At 49.2% G+C, this 22,500-nt stretch overlaps 1 pseudogene; it reads left to right on the plus strand.

Moving 5' to 3' along the window:
• The first annotated feature begins 16,544 nt into the window (after nt 1–16,544).
• Nucleotides 16,545–22,500, plus strand: part of LOC135531077 (semaphorin-4E-like) — a 6,074-nt pseudogene continuing 118 nt past the window's right edge.

Raw genomic sequence — 22,500 nt, forward strand, 5'->3', positions numbered from 1 at the left:
GGAGAGAGACAAACTGACCTTGACACACACACACACACACACACACACACACACACACACACACACACACACACACACAGAGAGTCACACAGAATACTAACCACCACACAACACTAAGTCTGCATTATTCATGGCTTGGGACAATTTCACAGTGTGTGTGTGTTATTCTTGTGTTTATGTGTGCTTGTGTAACTGGTGCATTTGTCTTCAGTAAAAGCTTGCCCACATCTATTTGTCAGCCAATTGAGATAGACAATGAACTTAAAAAGAATCAATTTATTATAGAGATTAAATCAGATCGTAGCTCATTCTGTTTGTAGTCTGTCAGCATGTTTTTCAACTGACCTCAAATTCAGTTTTTTTTTTTTTGTCGTTTATGAGAGAGCTGCTTTCCTGCCTAAAGTTGGTTAAGGTGAACAAAATGGAATCATAGCGTTTTCATCTACGGTTAATCTTCTCCCTGGTGTTCTGCCATACAAACAGGACGATGCGAGTGTTTTGATGTCTGGTCTGCAGGCGACTACTTCAGTGTAAAAGCTCTTGGTGACTGCAGCCTGTTTACACACACACACACACACACACACACACACACACACACACACACACACGGTGCCTGCATCTCTCCTGTTGATCTGTGTCTCTGATAAAAGGAGACAGAAGCACATTTAACTCCCCTATTGACTTCCTCCATCCATCCCTTTGTCTGTCTGTCTGACCGTCCTCTGGCTCTGTTTGGACAGAGAGGGCTTGTGTCTATAACACAAACTGTCATACCCACACACACATTCACACACACACACATACATATTTTTATTTATTTATCTGTTATTTTACCAGGTAAGTTGACCGAGAACACGTTCTCATTTGCAGCAACGACCTGGGGAATAGTTACAGGAGAGAGGAGGGGGATGAATGAGCCAATTGTAAACTGGGGATTATTAGGTGACTGTAATGGTTTGAGGGCCAGATTGGGAATTTAGCTAGGATACCGGGGTTAACACCCCTACTCTTACGATAAGTGCCATGGGATCTTTAATGACCTCAGAGAGTCAGGACTCCCGCTTAACGTCCCATCCAAAAGACGGCACCCTACACAGGGCAGTGTCCCCAATCACTGCTCTGGGGTATTGGGATATTTTTTAGACCAGAGGAAAGGGGCCTCCTACTGGCCCTCCAACACCACTTCCAGCAGCATCTGCTTTCCCATCCAGGGACTGACCAGGACCAACCCTGCTTAGCTTCAGAAGCAAGCCAGCAGTGGTATGCAGGGTGGTATGCTGCTGGCGAACATACATGCACACACACACACACGCGCATACATACACACATACATGCACACACACGCATACATACACACACACACACACACGCATACATACACACACATACATACACCCACTACATACACACATACATACACCCACTCACAAATACAAACACACACACCCATACACACATTCACACAGAGACTCATGTTGTATTTCTGTGTGTAGAGTTGGGTGGGAGGCGTGCTACAGAAAGACAGGTTCTACTGTCTGATGCTGTTGATCTGTCTGAACTCTTCCACCCTGATACCTTCCTCAACGCCCTGCGACAGGAGACTGCCAGGTAACACCCCACAGTGTGTGTGTCAGTCTCTTCCTGTGAATATGATGTGTGTGTGAATATGACATGCGTGTGTGTGTGTGTGTGTGTGTCAAGTCTGTCGTGTGTGTGTGTGTGTGTGTGTGTGGTGTGTCAGTCTCTTCCTGTGAATATGATGTGTGAGTGAATATGTGTGTGTGTGTGTGTCTTCCGTGAATATGACTTGTGTGTGTGTGTGTGTGTGTGTGTGTATTAATACCTAATTCCCGTGTGTCAGGTCTATGGGCTGTTCCATGGACAGTCTGAAGTTTGTGTCATCATGGAAAGTCCCACTGACAGAGGCTCAACTCCAAGTCAAGGTACAATACAACAACCCAATGATGCTGCAAACACTCAGGGAATAGAGAAAGACAGAAACATGGAAAGAGGGAGGGAGACTGGGAGGGAGGGAGGGAGACAGACTGGGAGGGAGGGAGGGAGACAGACTGGGAGGGAGGGAGACAGACTGGGAGGGAGGGAGACAGACAGACTGGGAGGGATGGAGACTGACAGACTGGGGAGGGAGGGAGACTGACAGACTGGGAGGGAGGGAGACTGACAGACTGGGAGGGAGGGAGGGAGACTGGGAGGGAGGGAGACTGACAGACTGGGAGGGAGGGAGACTGACAGACTGGGAGGGATGGAGACTGACAGACTGGGAGGGAGGGAGACAGACAGACTGGGAGGGAGGGAGACTGACAGACAGACTGGGAGAGAGGGAGACTGACAGACTGGGAGGGAGGGAGACTGACAGACTGGGAGGGAGGGAGACAGACAGACTGGGAGGGAGGGAGACTGACAGACTGGGAGGGAGGGAGACTGACAGACTGGGAGGGATGGAGACTGACAGACTGGGAGGGAGGGAGACAGACAGACTGGGTGGGAGGGAGACTGACAGACAGACTGGGAGGGAGGGAGACTGACAGACTGGGAGGGATGGAGACTGACAGACTGGGAGGGAGGGAGACAGACAGACTGGGAGGGAGGGAGACTGACAGACAGACTGGGAGAGAGGGAGACACAGACAGACAGACACAGACAGACACAGACAGACACAGACAGACACAGACAGACACAGACAGCGACAGACAGACTGGGAGGGAGGGAGACTGGGAGGGAGGGAGACTGGGAGGGAGGGAGACTGGGAGTGAGGGAGACTGGGAGGGAGGGAGACTGACAGACTGGGAGGGAGGGAGACTGACAGACAGACTGGGAGGGAGGGAGACTGACAGACTGGGAGGGAGGGAGACTGGGAGGGAGGGAGACTGACAGACTGGGAGGGAGGGAGACTGACAGACAGACTGGGAGAGAGGGAGACTGACAGACAGACTGGGAGGGAGGGAGACTGACAGACAGACTGGGAGGGAGGGAGACTGACAGACTGGGAGGGAGGGAGACTGACAGACAGACTGGGAGGGAGGGAGACTGACAGACTGGGAGGGAGGAGACTGGGAGGGAGGGAGACTGACAGACTGGGAGGGAGGGAGACTGGGAGGGAGGGAGACAGACAGACTGGGAGGGAGGGAGACTGGGAGGGAGGGAGACTGGGAGGGAGGGAGACTGGGAGGGATGGAGACTGACAGACTGGGAGGGAGGGAGACAGACAGACAGACTGGGAGAGAGGAGACAGACAGACTGGGAGGGAGGGAGACTGGGAGGAGGGAGACTGGGAGGGAGGGAGACAGACAGGACTGGGGAGGGAGGGAGACTGACAGACAGACTGGGAGAGAGGGAGACACAGACAGACAGACACAGACAGACACAGACAGACACAGACAGCGACAGACAGACTGGGAGGGAGGGAGACTGACAGACTGGGAGGGAGGGAGACTGACAGACAGACTGGGAGAGAGGGAGACACAGACAGACAGACACAGACAGACACAGACAGACACAGACAGCGCCACAGACAGACTGGGAGGGAGGGAGACTGGGGAGGGAGGGAGACTGGGAGGGAGGGGAGACAGACAGACTGGGAGGGAGGGAGACAGACAGACTGGGAGGGAGGGAGACAGACAGACTGGGAGGGAGGGAGACTGGGAGGAGGGAGACTGGGAGGGAGGGAGACTGGGAGGGAGGGAGACTGGACAGGACTGGGAGGGAGGGAGACTGGGAGGGAGGGAGACTGGGAGGGAGGGAGACTGGGAGGAGGAGACTGACAGACTGGGAGGGAGGAGACTGACAGACAGACTGGGAGAGAGGGAGACTGACAGACAGACTGGGAGAGAGGGAGACAGACAGACTGGGAGGGAGGGGAGACAGACAGACTGGGAGGGAGGGAGACTGACAGACTGGGAGGGAGGGAGACAGACAGACTGGGAGGGAGGGAGACTGACAGACTGGGGAGGGAGGGAGACTGGGAGGGAGGGAGACTGGGAGGGAGGGAGACTGACAGACTGGGAGGGATGGAGACTGACAGACTGGGAGGGAGGGAGACTGGGAGGGAGGGAGACTGGGAGGGAGGGAGACAGACAGACTGGGGAGGGAGGGAGACTGACAGACAGACTGGGAGAGAGGGAGACACAGACAGACAGACACAGACAGACACAGACAGACACAGACAGCGACAGACAGACTGGGAGGGAGGGAGACTGACAGACTGGGAGGGAGGGAGACTGACAGACAGACTGGGAGAGAGGGAGACACAGACAGACAGACACAGACAGACACAGACAGACACAGACAGCGACAGACAGACTGGGAGGGAGGGAGACTGGGAGGGAGGGAGACTGGGAGGGAGGGAGACTGGGAGGGAGGGAGACTGGGAGGGAGGGAGACTGGGAGGGAGGGAGACTGGGAGGGAGGGAGACAGACAGACTGGGAGGGAGGGAGACAGACAGACTGGGAGGGAGGGAGACAGACAGACTGGGAGGGAGGGAGACTGGGAGGGAGGGAGACAGACAGACTGGGAGGGAGGGAGACAGACAGACTGGGAGGGAGGGAGACAGACAGACTGGGAGGGAGGGAGACAGACAGACTGGGAGGGAGGGAGGGAAGGAGACAGGGAGAGAGACGTGGGCAGAGAGCACTACAGCTGCAGGGAGGGAAGGAGACAAGGAGAGAGACATGGGCAGAGAGCACTACAGCTGCAGGGAGGGAAGGAGACAGGGAGAGAGACGTGGGCAGAGAGCGCTACAGGGAGGGAAGGAGACAGGGAGAGAGACGTGGGCAGAGAGCGCTACAGGGAGGGAAGGAGACAGGGAGAGAGACGGGGCAGAGAGCGCTACAGGGAGGGAAGGAGACAGGGAGAGAGGGAGGGAGGGAAGGAGACAGGGAGAGAGACGTGGGCAGAGAGCGCTACAGCTGCAGGGAGGGAAGGAGACAGGGAGAGAGACGTGGGCAGAGAGCGCTACAGGGAGGGAAGGAGACAGGGAGGGAAGGAGACAGTGAGAGAGACGTGGGCAGAGAGCGCTACAGGGAGGGAAGGAGACAGGGAGAGAGACGTGGGCAGAGAGCGCTACAGCTGCAGGGAGGGAAGGAGACAGGGAGAGAGACGTGGGCAGAGAGCGCTACAGGGAGGGAAGGAGACAGGGAGAGAGGGAGGGAGGGAAGGAGACAGGGAGAGAGACGTGGGCAGAGAGCGCTACAGCTGCAGGGAGGGAAGGAGACAGGGAGAGAGACGTGGGCAGAGAGCGCTACAGCTGCAGGGAGGGAAGGAGACAGGGAGAGAGACGTGGGCAGAGAGCGCTACAGCTGCAGGGAGGGAAGGAGACAGGGAGAGAGACGTGGGCAGAGAGCGCTACAGGGAGGGGAAGGAGACAGGGAGAGAGGGAGGGAAGGAGACAGTGAGAGAGACGTGGGCAGAGAGCGCTACAGGGAGGGAAGGGGACAGGGAGAGAGACGTGGGCAGAGAGCACTACAGGGAGGGATGGAGACAGGGTGAGAGACGTGGGTAGAGAGCGCTACAGCTGCAGGGAGGGAAGGAGACAGGGAGAGAGACGTGGGCAGAGAGCGCCACAGCTGCAGGGAGGGAAGGAGACAGGGAGAGAGACGTGGGCAGAGAGCGCTACAGCTGCAGGGAGGGAAGGAGACAGGGAGAGAGGGAGGGAGGGAAGGAGACAGGGAGAGAGGGAGGGAGGGAAGGAGACAGGGAGAGAGGGAGGGAGGGAAGGAGACAGGGAGAGAGGGAGGGAGGGAAGGAGACAGGAGAGAGGGAGGGAGGGAAGGAGACAGGGAGAGAGGGAGGGAGGGAAGGAGACAGGGAGAGAGACGTGGGCAGAGAGCGCTACAGGGAGGGAAGGAGACAGGGAGAGAGACGTGGGCAGAGAGCGCTACAGGGAGGGAAGGAGACAGGGAGAGAGACGTGGGCAGAGAGCGCTACAGGGAGGGAAGGAGACAGGGTGAGAGACGTGGGCAGAGAGCGCTACAGCTGCAGGGAGGGAAGGAGACAGGGTGAGAGACGTGGGCAGAGAGCGCTACAGCTGCAGGGAGGGAAGGAGACAGGGAGAGAGACGTGGGCAGAGAGCACTACAGCTGCAGGGAGGGAAGGAGACAGGGAGAGAGGGAGGGAGGGAAGGAGACAGGGAGAGAGACTTGGGCAGAGAGCACTACAGCTGCAGGGAGGGAAGGAGACAGGGAGAGAGGGAGGGAGGGAAGGAGACAGGGAGAGAGGGCTACAGTGAGTGAAGGAGACAGGGAGAGAGACGTGGGCAGAGAGCGCTACAGGGAGGGAAGGAGACAGGGAGGGAGGGAAGGAGACAGGGAGAGAGACGTGGGCAGAGAGCGCTACAGGGAGGGAAGGAGACAGGGAGGGAGGGAAGGAGACAGGGAGAGAGACGTGGGCAGAGAGCGCTACAGCTGCAGGGAGGAGACGGGAAACTCCATTCTCAGCTGAGAAAAAAGACTATTCATCTTTCACAATGATCTCACACACACACACACATAACAGTGATTTATGAGATGTGTTTGGCTGACCTGACGCCAGGTGCCCCCCCCCCCCCTGCTCGTCACGCACACACAGCCACACACACACACACACACAGACACAGACGCACACACAGACACACACACACGCCTGTGTAAGTCCTGAGTCACTAATATGACATCATACCGCACACACATGGCATTACTTACACAGGAGAGAGGGCCTTCCTTCTTGCTCCATCCATTACATGGTTTGTTCCCTCATCTCCCTTTCATGCTGTATGTCACTTAAATGGTTGTGTTTAGAGTTAACTGTGATTCGCAGCTCAGCTTCTAATGATGTACCTCTTTCTGTCTCCCCATCTCTCTCTCCATCTGTCTTTTTCTCTCCTCTCTCACCCCTCCTCTCCCCGTCTCCTTCGCTCTCTCTTTCCCTCCTCTCTCACCCCTCCTCTCCCTGTCTCCTTCTCTCTCTCTTTCTCTCCTCTCACCCCCTCCTCTCCCCGTCTCTTTCTCTCTCTTTCTCTCTCCCCTCTCACCCCCTCCTCTCCCCCGTCTCCTTCTCTCTCTTTCTCTCACCCCCTCCTCTCCCCGTCTCCTTCTCTCTCTCTTTCTCTCACCCCCTCTTCTCCCGTCTCCTTCTCTCTCTTTTTTCTCTCCTCTCTCACCCCCTCCTCTCCCCCGTCTCTTTCTCTCTCTTTTTTCTCTCCTCTCTCACCCCCCTCCTCTCCCCATCTCTTTCTCTTCTTTTTCTCTCCTCTCTCACCCCCTCCTCTCCCCGTCTCTTTCTCTCTCCTCTCTCACCCCCTCCTCTCCCCGTCTCCTCTCTCTCTTTCCCTCCTCTCTCACCCCCTCCTCTCCCTGTCTCCTTCTCTCTCTCTTTCTCTCCTCTCTCACCCCCTCCTCTCCCCGTCTCTTTCTCTCTCTCTCTTTCTCTCTCCTCTCACCCCCTCCTCTCCCTGTCTCCTCTCTCTTTCTCTCCTCTCTCACCCCGTCCTCTCCCCGTCTCCTTCTCTCTCTTCTCTCTCACCCCCTCCTCTCCCCGTCTCCTTCTCTCTCTCTCTCACCCCCTCCTCTCCCCGTCTCTTTCTCTCTCTTTCTCTCTCCTCTCTCACCCCCTCCTCTCCCCGTCTCTTTCTCTCTTTTTCTCTCCCTCTCACCCCCTCCTCTCCCCGTCTCCTTCTCTCTCTTTTTTCTCTCCTCTCACCCCCTCCTATCCCCCGCCTCCTTCTCTCTCTCTTTTCTCTCCTCTCTCACCCCCTCCTCTCCACATCTCCTTCTCTCTCTTTTTCTCTCCTCTCACCCCCTCCTCTCCCCCGTCTCTCTTTCTCTCCTCTCTCACCCCCTCCTCTCCCTGTCTTTCTTTCTCTCCTCTCTCACCCCCTCCTCTCTCCATCTGTCTTTTTCTCTCCTCTCTCACCCCCTCCTCTCCCCATCTCTTTCTCTCTCTTTCTCTCTCTCTCACCCCTCCTCTCCCCCATCTATCTCTCTCTCTTTTTCTCTCCTCTCTCACCCCCTCCTCTCCCCATCTCTTTCTCTCTCTTTCTCTCCTCTCTCACCCCCTCCCTCTCCCCATCTCTTTCTCTCTCTTTCTCTCCTCTCTCACCCCCTCCTCTCCCCATCTCTCTCTCCATCTGTCTTTCTCTCCTCTCTCACCCCCTCCTCTCCCCGTCTCTTTCTCTCTCTTTTTCTCTCCTCTCTCACCCCCTCCTCTCCCCATCTCTCTGTATGTCTGTAGGTAGGTGGTCTGCAGTTGGAGGGCTGTAGTTTTGATGGGGCTCGTCTGTCTGAGAACCGACGCATGCTCCCAGTGTGTCAGCTGTACCTGACTGCTACATGGCCTGATAGCACAGGTACTCACTCACTCACTCACTCACACACACACACACTCACGGACACGAATCATTGAAGCGCTCTCTGTTCTTTCTGTGGTCAGGGTCAGAGTTCAGCTCTGTGATTAGCTGTTGTCATGGCAACAGAGTTCTTATTGTTCACGTCTCCTCTGATTTACACTGAACACAGCATGCAGCAATTTCAACGATTTTACTGAGTTACAGTTCATAAAAAGGAAATCAGTCAATTTAAATAAATTCATTAGATGAATTTCACATGACTGGAAATACAGATATGCTTCTGTTGGTCACAAATACCTTACAAAAAAAAAAGTAGGGCGTGAATCAAAAGCCCAGTCAGTATCTGGTGTGACCACCATTTACCTTCAAACAGCGACACATTTCCTTCACATAGAGTTGATCAGGCTGTTGATTGTGGCCTGTGGAATGTTGTCCCACTCCTCTTCAATGGCTGTGTGTTACTGGATATTGGTGGGAACTGGAACACACTGTCGTACACGTAGATCCAGAGCATCCCAAACATGCTCAATGGGTGACATGTCTGGTGAGTATGCAGGCCATGGAAGAACTGGGGCATTTTCAGTGTCCAGGAATAATGTACAGATCCTTGCGACATGGGGCCGTGCATTATCATGCTGGAGACATGAGGTGATGGTGTTGGATGAATGGCACGACAATGGGACTCAGGATCTCATCACGGTATCCCTTTTCATTAAAATTGGCATCAATAGAAAAGAGCACACTTCTTCCAACGTGCCAGTGGCCATCAAAGTGACCATTTGCCCATTGATGCAGTCAGGTCATGACCCTGGTGAGGACAATGAGAATGCAGATGAGCTTCCCTTAGATGGTTTCTGACAGTTATTGATTCTTTGGTTGTACAAACAAACAGTTTAATCAGCTGGTCTTAGACATACTGCCAAATTCTCTAAAACAACATTGGAGGTGGCTTATGGTAGAGACATGACCATTCAATTCTCTGGCAACAGCTCTGGTGGACATTCCTGCAGTCAGCATGCCAATTGCACTCTCCCTCCTCAAAACTTTAGACATCTGTGGCATTGTGTTGTGACAAAATTGCACATTTTACATTGGCCTTTTATTGTCCCCAGCACAAGGTGCAGCTCTGTAAAGATCTTGCTGTTTAATCAGTTTCTTGATATGCCACACCTGTCAGGTGGATTGTCTTGGCGAAGGAGAAATGTGCAATAACAAGGATGTAACCAAATTTGTGGTCAACATTTGAGAGAAATAAGCTTTTGTTCATAATGGAACATTTCTGGAATCTTTTATTTCAGCTCATAAAACAATGGGACCAAAACTTTACACGTTGCTTTCATATTTTGTTCAGGGTTGTTTATTTCCTGAAGGTCTTATTGTGTGAGAGAAGGAACAATATATTTTGTCCTTTGAACAGGCCTGCCATCTTTCTTCCCTCCCTCCTGGCCCTCCTCAGTTGTCTGAGGAAAGCGGCTCAGACAGGAAAGGTGATGCCTGGTATCTGACCAGTCTCTTTATTAACCAGACCCTCCTTGATATACAGCATAATCCCCTCTTTCTTCTCCCTCTGTTGCTCCTGTATCATGTCTAATGGCTGATACGCCAGTCTAATGTGGGATTCAACCCTGCTACAGTAGTTATCTCAGGGATCTGAGGCCCATCTGACCGGCTTCAAACTGCTTCTACCGAGGCCCCGCCCACCATTTACCTCAACTGGGGATGTTAACTGTTAGGCGGTTAGCCTCCAGAAATACATTTGACCATTCATGTTTATCAGTCTCTAGGTTAATATCTATCATTTTGTGGGATTCATTTGTGTCGGGATTGAACAAATCTAGTCAGTCAATAAAACGGGAACAGTGTCTTGGTCGACCGGAATGATTATTTTGGCGAAAATTGTCACGTACAGTGAGTTTCTAGAGTTAGAAAGTAGATTTCGTATGTCAACTAATGGCTCGCTGTCTATAGTACAATGAGCTGCAAGCCAGAGGAGAGACTCATTGCTAGGCAACTCCCAGACCCTGGCTGCAGGGAGCAGTGGGGGAGCGGAACAGCGTGGAAGCAGCTAACAGCTAAACTAACAACCCAACAACAAAAAAGTTTACCAGTATTTCTCTCATGCACTACTCGTTTTCTTTATCAACTTTATTTTGTTGTCCAGAAGCCAAAGGCCCCAGTTCTAGTCATATGAACAACCCATTTTAGTTGTTGCGTATTTACATATTCCTCTCTTCTCTCTGTCACATGAAACACATCAGGTGGGTTTTTTACAACAGAGTTTTCCAGCAAATTGCATTTTGGCAAATGTTTGAAATGGATCTATTCAGTTCTGTGCTTCATTGCAGTAGTTTCATGTTGATTGCAGGACAGGCTCGCTATTGTCACGTCTTCTTCATGTTCTTTTGGAACCTCATTTTACTCTTTGAAACAAAATGTACAGGTTGTTAACTGGTTAATGGGGGTTTGTTAGTCAGCAACAAAATGTAGAGGTTGTTAACTGGTTAATGGGGGTTTGGTAGTGTAATGGGGAAGCGGGTAGCCTAGTGGTTAGAGTGTTGGACTAGTAACTGAAAGGTTGCAAGTTCAAATCCCCGAGCTGATAAGGTACAAATCTGTCGTTCTGCCCCTGAACAAGCAGTTAACCCACTGTTCCTAGGTTGTCATTGAAAATAAGAATTTGTTCTTAACTGACTCGCCTAGTTAAATAAAGGTAAAATAAAATGGGGGTTTGTTAGTCAGCAACAAAATGTACAGAAATATGCATCCTTAACTACACATACACACACCAACGGACCTGTGTGTTTTGTATATATTTATTTACTAGATATTATAACTGCACTGTTGGAACTAGAAACACAAGCATTTCACTGCACCTGCGAAAACATCTGCAAATCTGTGTACGCGACCCATGGACTTGATCTGATGTTGATCTAACATTGTGTGTTGTATTGCAGTGTTCCAGTGGCAGCTACAGTCCTGAGGAGGTCATCTCCCTGCCTGTGTACACCAGTTCTGAGCGGGTCAGCGTGGTGACTCACGTCACGCTGCCTTGTGGAGGAAACCCTGACCAGTGGATTCAGAATGGAGCTGCCCTCTTCCTCAAACAGCAGTGAGACAGCCGGGCCAGGGGGTTGGGGTTGGGGTTGGACTGAAGGAGCACAGAGGGTACACATGTTTCTCAGGAAGGTTATCGGGCTTCACTACAGGTGTTTGTTGTTCTTTTTAAGTGACGATAGTCTGCAATAAAATGAGTAATGACACATGCTGGTTCTTGACTTTGAAACGCATAGATTATTTTGGTGTCACGTTGCATTTTGAATGTTGATGTTTTAATGTTTACTCTTTAGTATCATTGTAGTCTGTTTGAATGTATTATTGTGATAATAAAGCTTTATTTACTCTAGATATCTGGTTTCTTTCCATAATGAGTGTTTGTATGTGTTGTAAAGACAGGCTCTGGATCAGGTGATATCTGTCCCTGGGTCTGACCTATTGATACTATACACACACTTCAACTCTGAGCCATGACACACACACACAGACATCAGACTGACCTGGCCAGTATACTATTCTAGTGGTATTTATCAGTGTGATTGGAGGGTCAGTTTTAGTTAAACCCCAGTGTGATTGGAGGGTCAGTTAAACCCCAGTGTGATTGGAGGGTCAGTTTTAGCAAACCCCAGTGTGATTGGAGGGTCAGTTTTAGTTCAAACCCCAGTGTGATTGGAGGGTCAGTTTTAGTTAAACCCCAGTGTGATTGGAGTCAGGTCAGTTTTAGTTAAACCCCAGTGTGATTGGAGGGTCAGTTTTTTAGTTAAACCCCAGTGTGATTGGAGGGTCAGTTTTAGTTAAACCCCAGTGTGATTGGGTCAGTTTTAGTTCAGTGTGATTGGAGGGTCAGTTTAGTTAAACCCCAGTGTGATTGGAGGGTCAGTTTTAGTTCAACCCCAGTGTGATTGGAGGGTCAGTTTTAGTTAAACCCCAGTGTGATTGGAGGGTCAGTTTTAGTTCAACCCCAGTGTGATTGGAGGGTCAGTTTTAGTTAGTGTGATTGGAGGGTCAGTTTTAGTTCAACCCCAGTGTGATTGGAGGGTCAGTTTTAGTTAAACCCTCAGTGTGATTGGAGGGTCAGTTTTAGTTCAACCTCAGGCTCTGCTGGTGTTTGTGTCTCTTTCAGCTCAGTAATGACCCTGGAGAGGCTTTCTGATGGAAAAGATAGGGGGAGGAGGGGGAGAGATGTGTGTATATGGGGAGGGGAGGTGTGCATGTGTGTGTGTGGGAGAGAGCATGGGAGGAGGGGTGTGTGTGTGGAGAGAGCATGGGAGGAGGGGTGAGTGTGTGGAGAGCACATGGGAGGAGGGGTGAGTGTGTGGAGAGCACATGGGAGGAGGGGTGAGTGTGTGGAGAGCACATGGGGAGGTGGGGTGAGTGTGTGGAGAGCACATGGGAGGAGGGGTGAGTGTGGAGAGCACATGGGAGGAGGGGTGAGTGTGTGGAGAGCACATGGGAGGTGGGGTGAGTGTGTGGAGAGCACATGGGAGGAGGGGTGAGTGTGTGGAGAGCACATGGGAGGAGGGGTGAATGTGTGGAGAGCACATGGGAGGAGGGGTGAAAGAGAGAGAGTGTGTGTGTGTGCGTTTATTCGTATGTGTGGAGAGAGCACACACAGAAGGAGGAGTGAGTTTGTGTGCTGCAGTATTGCAGAAGGGGAGTGAAATGGAAGAATGGGTTTAAAGGAAAGGGATTGATTTTAACAGAACAGACACCTGGACCAGAGAGGAGGGAGGGAGGAGGAGGAGGAGAGGGGGACAGATGGGTTGGAAAGAGGGATAAAGGGGAGTAATGGTTAACAAGAGATGGATGGGGAGGACAAGGTTAATGTGAGAGTAAATGAGAGAGAGGGGAGGGGGTAAGGGGAGATGGAGAATGTGACAGAACAAAGATGGGGGAAAGAGTTTTCACCATCAGAGGAGGAGGGCCTATTTGTCTGGTGTCTATGGCAGGCGAGTGATGCAGTAGGTGGATTACATTCTGTTGGCATGTCCTGTTTTGTTTTCAAGATCCCCAAATACCGTGAACTGCCTCCATGGCTGCTCTGCTATTCTTCTGTTCTCCCTTCATATCTCAGTCTCCAAATCTGCTCTGTTTAGAAATTAACCATAGAAATCAGATATTAACCACAACAAACATGGTTGTGTTTGTTTGATTGCTTTTCATTCATACAAGGTCTTGCTATGTATCTAAATGTCCAGCGTTATGAGTGAGTCCTATCCTACTCGTCAGACATAAACAGTGGTAATGGTATATTTTCATTTGAAAACATCCGACTGAATTATCTTTCGTTTCCCAGACTTCTTATCTGTTCATCTCTGAGTTGGGCCACACAGTGAACTGTTGTTACGTTTCTTCTTGTTGCAGACGTTAGAAACACAAACCGTGGGTTTCTGATTGAGCTTATCTGTAAAGTCAGTGTTCTTTCTGCTCCCTCCAAGAGTGGCTGGTCACGGACGAACTGCAGGGTCTTGTCAGGGAGGTCCAGCGAGTGCACAATCCCGAGGTCCCGCACAGCATTGGTCAACAACAACAACACAAACCAGAGAGTTGTTGAGACCTTTCACATATAATAATAATTATGACAGAAACACTCTTAAGAAGAAGTTACAGGTCTGTAAGAGCCAGAAATCTTGCTTGTTTGTAGGTGACCAAAGACTTATTTTCCACCATAATTTGCAAATAAATTCATTAAAAATCCTACAATGTGATTTTCTGGATTTTTTTCTTCTCATTTTGTCTGTCATAGTTTGAAGTGAACCTATGATGAAAATTACAGGCCTCATCTTTTTATGTGGGGAGAACTTGCACAATTGGTGGCTGACTAAATACTTTTTGCCCCATTGTAGATGGAGAGGGGGAAGGAGGGAGGGAGAGAGAGAGACGATGGGGGAAGGAGGTAGAGATTTATGGGAGGGAGAGATAGATGGGAATGGGGTAAGGAGGAGGGAGAGAGATGGGAAGGAGGGAGGAAGGGAGGGCAAGAGAGACGATGGGAAGGGGGGAAGGAGGGAGGGAGAGAGAGATGATGGGGACAGGGGAAGGAGGGAGGGAGAGAGACGAGGAGGGAAGGAGGGAGGGAAAGAGACGATGGGGAGGGAGGGAGAGAGAGCGAGGGGCAAGGAGGGAGGAAGAGAGAGATGGTGCTAATGGATTAATAGGCTTTTTAACACCATCACCACTCTCATCCCCAAACACACACACACACACAACTCTTCCTATCTGGAGATGGTTCTGTTGTTCTGCGGAGAGGGTGAATCTCCTGCATATCATTTACAATACACACTTACCGACCACAGTCCCCACTGTTAGCTGTCCCTGGAGAAAAACACACACTGACATTGGATGACACCACAAAGGGTAACAAAAGGTTGCTGGAGAAACATGAAAAAAATCTGGTTGTTCTGTGTTCCACTGTTCCTTTGGTGTGGGCCGTTATTGAAAATAAGAATTTGTTCTTAACTGAATTGCCTAGTAAAGTAAAAGGAAAATGACCACTCCAGAACCTCCTGTATCTACAGCCCTCATTGGTGAGGTATAGACATCTCTGGTCTAGGGTTAGGTGTGTCAGTAAGCTTCCTTTAGTGAAGGTCTGCACCACGGTAGGAAAACCTGATCCCAAATCATTTATTAAGTGTAGAAAATCTGGACCAACCACCTAAATGGGCAAAGAACAACCATTTCTCACACAATTAAGGGTAAAAGAGGCCTCCCCACGATACTCAATAATGCTCACTTTATCACAGTACAGTTCCATTACCTGTCATTTGTCTCCCCAGTGTCACTGCAAAGTGTCACCGACACCCCTCCCCAAGAGGGAAGATCCCCTATAACTATACCACAACAGCATCACGTGACATACTTGATCAATAACAAGGTATCTATAATACATACAGAGTACATGTATGTGGTTGGGTTTATATTGATTCTACAGATACTTATTTGAAGTCTTATTGGGAGGTTGAGGGTAGTTCATTGTGGCCATTGGCCCCCACTGATGGTTCATCTGTGTTCATGTTGAACAATGTTCTGGATTAGACGGGTTTATCGCCCGTTAGCTTAAACCCCTCCCACTGGCCCACACAGCCAATGGAGTGACAGAGAGGAACGATCTCTTAGACCTGTCTGCTCACATCAGCCAATCAGATGCCTTGCTCTCAAGTAGATGCCTTTGAGCACTCCAACACACACACAAACACACACTGGCCACTTAATTTGCCACGTTCAGAGGGCAGCGTGTCGCTCCATCGGGATGTTTATGGTTTCCCAGAAAAAGCAAATCACCACGGCAACGGCTGGGTGGATTTACGGCCGTAGCCCTGTCTCCCACCCTTAGACAAACCATGTATCACCCTTACACAGTGCACAACAGTGCACAAACTCACACATACACACTCATGTACACTCATAGTAGTTTGTATGCACAAACACACGCACACTCATACACACCACAGACACACAGACATAAACTACATTTAATTTCAATAGAGCACAATGTTATAAGGGTGTCAGAAATCATGGCTGATTTAGAGGTGAGCTTCCATGTATGGGGTGGAAAAAGCTGGGTAATTGAGGGACAACCAGATCACTAGTACAGTCATAGTGATTTGAGGAGGGTGACAACATAGAAATACAATCCAGATTATATTTCTATGGATGCCACTGGCATTGGCTGGGCATGTAGATTGTACATTGTGTCATCAGTCTTAGAATGTGTAGCCCAACTCTACTCCTGAAAATTCTATTGTAGCTGACCAAACAATGCACAGTTTAGAATGCTGGAGTAATTCAACATTCCACCATTAAACCCTATGGGACATGTTTCAGGATCAAAACTTGTATAGTTTAAATAGAATCCAAAAGCTTTGGTCAATCTGTCCAGATCATTACACAGTTTTGTGTGTGTGTGTGTGTGTGTGGGGGGGTGATCTAGTTGAGACAATTATAATAGCAGCCAAAAAGGAAAACAATGTGTCCAGACTGTGGATCCATTTCTAAATCCACTGTAGTGTACAGTTTGATGTCATAATCAACATCTCATTACCAGCATTATGACATCACACGGTCAATCCTTTATAAACAGCAGGCCAACACCAACATTAAGAGACTTGTGTGTTGCATTGAGCATTGACAGCTGCTGACAAGAGGACCATCATGGCTCCTCTCACTTCCCTGAGGGATTTCTTGGTCCTGTTCCTGGTCCTTTGTTCCATACCCCTGGGTGAAGGGTTCGCCAGCATCCCTAGGAAGACCGTACAATGTGACAGTAAGCCATTATCTCTCTCCAATGCCTGTTTACATCCTTGCATGCAGAGAAATGCATCTTTTCCACTCAACTAAAGTTAGGCTTATATGGCAGCTTAGTCTAATGTTTTTTCTCAATATAAAGCATCATCTAATATGATCCAAAGCCACCCAAAAGGGTTCTTTGGCTGTCCCCATGGGAGAACCCTATGAAGGATCCTTGTACAACCCGCTGTGGAACGGGTTCTATCTGGAACACTAAAGGCTTCTTCAAAGAGACAGCCAAAGAACCCTTTCAGGTTCTAGATATCACCTCTTCTCTAAGAGTGTATTCTACATAATAGTATTTGTAACAGCATTCCTAAAGACTATGTAAAAGCATTTAGGCCCATAAAAAGTATTTAAACAATATTTTAAAGTATTTAAACATAGAGCATTATGCCTCTATGTCGTGAACACAAATGTTTTATAAATGCTACATACAATCACTCTAAGTAAAGTGTTATCATGTTGTTTTTCTGTTTAGATGCTAAGATTTTCAGAGAGAATGGCATTTCAAACTATTCAACGATGACATTGAGAGAGGACCTGGGTGTCCTTTTCATTGGTGCTAGAGACGCCGTTTACGCTCTGGACCTTGAGGACATCTCCTCGAAAAAGGCTGGGGTAAGGAACTCAGTCTAATCAATGTCTTGTATGTCAATACATCCATACAGTATTGTCTGGTCTCTAGAGTATTCCTGCTGTACGTTAATGGGAATCTGTCTGTTGCTGCAGGTCTCAGAGTCTGCTGTACGTTAATGGGAATCTGTCTGTTGCTGCAGGTCTCAGTCTGCTGTATGTTAATGGGAATCTGTCTGTTGCTGCAGGTCTCAGTGTCTGCTGTATGTTAATGGGAATCTGTCTGTTGCTGCAGGTCTCAGAGTCTGCTGTATGTTAATGGGAATCTGTCTGTTGCTGCAGGTCTCAGAGTCTGCTGTATGTTAATGGGAATCTGTCTGTTGCTGCAGGTCTCAGAGTCTGCTGTATGTTAATGGGAATCTGTCTGTTGCTGCAGGTCTCAGAGCCTGCTGCAGGTCTCAGTCTGCGTTAATGGGAATCTGTCTGTTGCTGCAGGTGCTCAGAGTCTGCTGTATGTTAATGGGAATCTGTCTGTTGCTGCAGGGTCTGCAGAAGTCTGTTGCTGCAGGTCTCAGTGTCTGCGTTAATGGGAATCTGTCTGTTGCTGCAGGTCTCAGAGTCTGCTGTACATTAATGGGAATCTGTCTGTTGCTGCAGGTCTGCAGAGCCTGCTGTACGTTAATGGGAATCTGTCTGTTGCTGCAGGTCTCAGAGTCTGCTGTATGTTAATGGGAATCTGTCTGTTGCTGCAGGTCTCAGTCTGCTGTATGTTAATGGGAATCTGTCTGTTGCTGCAGGTCTCAGTCTGCTGTATGTTAATGGGAATCTGTCTGTTGCTGCAGGTCTCAGTCTGCTGTATGTTAATGGGAATCTGTCTGTTGCTGCAGGTCTACTGGCAGGTCTCAGAGGAGCAGAACATGTCCTGCAAGAGCAAGGAAAAGATTCAGTAAGTGGATTGATTGCATGATGGATCATCTCTCCTCCCAGACAACTCTCTGAAGCAGTATACTGATAGAAACAAACCACATGATCCTATTCCAGATGGAATGCCAGAACTACATCAAGACACTTCAGACTCTCCACGATGGCAGGATGTTGGTGTGTGGGACCAACGCATACAACCCCACATGTGACTATATGGTGAGTATAACCTGGACAGGACAACTGTTGTTTCACACTACATATCATGTAACTGTGGACCGTTGTCTTATTCTGGTTGTTTACACTGAACTAACTGCAGACATATGTAGCACACCAAACCTCTGTCTGTCTGTGAGAGTCCCAACTACCTTTCAAAGTGATTACAGATCACAGCCTTAATGTACAACTCCACATCGCAACCAAACGTGCATTGTGTTCTCCAACAGACCTACGCAAACGGAACGTTGACCCTGGAAGGGAAGAAGGAAGAGGGGCGAGGGAAAGTTTCCTTTGACCCCTTCCAGAGGTCAACCTCGGTCATGGTTGGTGAGTAACAGCTGCTTTCTGATATCTGCAGTACCTCCCCACAAGGACGGAGTAGTAGAATTGTGCACCCACTATTTTAAATAAAACAACTGTAAATAAAGTGTTGAAAAAAGTGGACCCACACTGAAAGTTGTGTTAGTGATGCAAAATACATTACTGATCAACTTCATTCACTTCTTTACAGTCTTTATCATTTCTGTTCTGATGATTGTCATTGTTAACCATCAATCAGGGACAGAACTATATTCAGCCACAGCGGTCAACTTCCTGGGTACTGAGCAGGTGTTGCAGCGTCATTCCTTCCCGGCTATCAGGACCGAACACAGACAGTCCTGGCTTAACAGTAAGCTCCAAGCCCTCTGTTTTCAATGTGGTACTCCCTGTCAACCACAGGATACTCTGACAATGTATTGATGCATTTCCTGATGCGGAGCTACACAGACATCTGAATGTGGACATTCCACAGAGAGATACGGACATTTTAAATGTCTTACTTTATTCAATATGCTTTAAATAATGGATCCCCAAGTCTGTGTTTTCAGTCTCTGTGAGAAAACCGAACTGTCTTTTTTTCAGAGCCCTCCTTCGTACAGTTGGACGTCATCCCCGAGAGCATTAACAACCTCGATGGGGACGACGATAAAGTCTATATGTTCTTTAGTGAGGAGGCCATGGAGTTTGACCTGCCAGACCAGATCAGGGTATCTCGTGTGGCACGGGTCTGCAAGGTACACATGTAAAATGATCTTCAATTTAAAGAACGTTTATGTCTGTTCTAGTGTTCTAATTCCGAATACTATGGTCGACACTGACACCGAGCATGTCCCCCTCTCTGTGGTTGGTGTGCAGGGGGATTTGGGTGGTCAGAGGACCTTACAGAGGAAGTGGACGTCCTACCTGAAGGCCCGTGTTGACTGCCCCGCGCCCCTGGAACCCAGCCTGCCAGCCATCATTCAGGATATCTTCCTCCTGAAAGACCAGGATTGGAGGAAGAGCTTGTTTTACGCTGTTTTCAGCCCGCAGACGTGAGTTCTACCATTTCTTTATTAGTAACAGTCCAGCAGAAATTACATACTGTCAAATCTGTGAAGTAATGATCAGTTGTCGGGATACTACTCAAATATGAACCTTCTGTGAGAGAGATTCTGAAGTGATGTTGGAATAATGAATGGTGTTTTGATGATTACAGAACCACATCGGATCTCTCCACTGTGTGTGCGTTCAGCGTGGCTGACATTGGGAAAGTCTTCTCTGAGGGTCGGTATATGACTCGGTGACAATGGAGTCAGAAACAAGGTGGGTTACCCACACCGGAGAGGAGCCTGTCCCACGACCTGGAACGGTGAGTAATAACATGACTTATATAGGTGACTGAATAACTTCCAGACCTTAAGTGTCATGTGACAGTGTTGTACCTATGTTCCTCTACAGTGCACAATTATTGTCCAAAACACTTAATCAAATGTGGCAAAAACGCTCATGCTGAGTCCCAAATGGTTTCCTATTCCCTACTGTACAAAGTGTACTACTTTTGAACAGAACCCTATGAGCCCTGGTAAAAAGGTATGCACTATATAGGGAATAGGGGCTATTAGGAACACATGTTTAGTTTCAAGAGTGCTTCTGTCATAATTATAGACCTACAGTATACAGTGGGGCAAAAAAGTATTTAGTCAGCCACCAATTGTGCAAGTTCTCCCACTTAAAAAGATGAGAGGCCTGTAATTTTCATCATAGGTACACTTCAACTATGACAGACAAAATTAGAGAAAAAAAATCCAGAAAATCACATTGTAGGATTTTTAATGAATTTATTTGCAAATTATGGTGGAAAATAAATATTTGGTCACCTACAAACAAGCAAGATTTCTGGCTCTCACAGACCTGTAACTTCTTTTTTAAGAGTGTTTCTGTCATAATTATTATTATATGTGAAAGGTCTCAACTCTCTGGTTGTGTTGTTGTTAAAGTGTATGACCAATGCTGTGCGGGACCTCGGGATTGTGCACTCGCTGGACCTCCCTGACAAGACCCTGCAGTTCGTCCGTGACCAGCCACTCTTGGAGGGAGCAGTGCCTCCGCTGACCGGGGTCCACTGGTGCTGCAGAGGGGAGCCAAGTTGTCGGTGATTGTTGTGGACAGAGTCATGGCCGTGGATGGAGAAATCCACCATGTTATGTTTATTGGAACAGGTACTGATTATTCACAGCCTTTATCATCCAAATTCACACTGTTCTGTGCTCGTGGCAGCAATTATTACTCTCTATATATGTATTCATGTACTGTGTGTATATCTGAGAATTTTTATCTGACAAAGAAAATCAATCAATGTCAGTGTTGGCTCTAGAGAGTAACTGCCGTGTTCTGCTCCCTGACAGAGGAGGGCACGGTGCAGAAGGCTGTGCAGTACGCTGCTGGTGACACCGTCATTATCCAAGAGACCCAGGTGTTCCAGACTCTGGAGCCAATCAAAGTGCTGCGTCTCTCCTCTGGCACGGTAACACATTTAGTGCAAAACGTTATAAGTATATTTCTTTATTTAACTAGACAAGCCAGTTATTTACAATGACGGCCTACCGGGGAACAGCGGGTTAACTGCCTTGTTCAGGCGCAGAACGACAGATTTTTACCTTGTCAGCTCAGGGATTCCATCTTGCAACATTTCGGTTACTAGGCCAACGCTCTAACCACTAGGCTACCTGCTTGTTCAAGATGAATAGCACCAGGTCATCCAATGAGAAGCTAACACTGGTGGTTTAGTAGTCAGTGTATGTTTTTCTCCAGGGACAGCTCTATGCAGGCGCAGGTTCTGGAGTGGTCCAGATTCCAGTTAGGGACTGTGGTCGGTATGGGTCCTGTCTGGACTGTGTCCTGGCCAGAGATCCCTACTGTGCCTGGGACACCACCTTAGCAGCCTGCTCATCTGTCCTCAACTTACCCACTGGCTCCAGGTAGGATCGTGCTCAACACTCTCACTCTAGAATAACCACTGTCTGCATGTACTATTGGAACAAATATGATTTCAGATGCCATTCGAATAACAGTAGCTCTTTAACCTTCAGGAAAATGTACCAAAGCCTTAAACATGCAGATGCCTCGATGTGCCCCCGATCAGGTAGGTTTATTTCTCAACTAGTGAAATACTGTGATGTATCAACATGAAGTAGGCTACATGCCAAGTTAAGGACATTCAGTGACCCCCCCCCCCACCCATTGTGTTATTTTCAGTCCCTGTGAAGCCACTTACATTAGCATTTACTGTTGGGAGCTCCATCCACATGCCGTGCCAACCAGCATCCAACCTGGCACAGGTGAGCTGGCACTTTGCTAAGCAGCCCCTCCAGCTGAGAGACAGGTACCAGATGTTGAGCCAGGACTTGTTGATAGTGAGTGCCCTAGCTTCAGACGCTGGTCGGTACACCTGCCAGAGTCTGGAGGAGGTCAAAGGTCGACTCTACACCAGGATAGAGGCTGCCTACATCCTGCAGCCCACAAAGACTGTACTGGTCCTGCAGATATCTGTGGCTCTGCTGTCTGTGCTGCTGGGGGTTGTGGTCCTCTGGACTGTCAGGGGACACGTCAGACTCAGGGCCAGAATTCACCCGGCAGAACCCGGCCAGAACAACAACAACAACTGGAGAACAGACCCTGGTTGTGTCCCTGGGTCTGAAGTGAACAACAATCACACCATCATCACCATTGAGGACATGGAGGATAATCAGACAGAGAGGGTATCTGTTGCTCTTCTGTCCATGATCCTGGGGTCTCTGATGCTCTG

Source organism: Oncorhynchus masou, unplaced genomic scaffold (assembly GCF_036934945.1).
Source record: "Oncorhynchus masou masou isolate Uvic2021 unplaced genomic scaffold, UVic_Omas_1.1 unplaced_scaffold_1507, whole genome shotgun sequence".
NCBI classification, from domain to species: domain Eukaryota; kingdom Metazoa; phylum Chordata; class Actinopteri; order Salmoniformes; family Salmonidae; genus Oncorhynchus; species Oncorhynchus masou.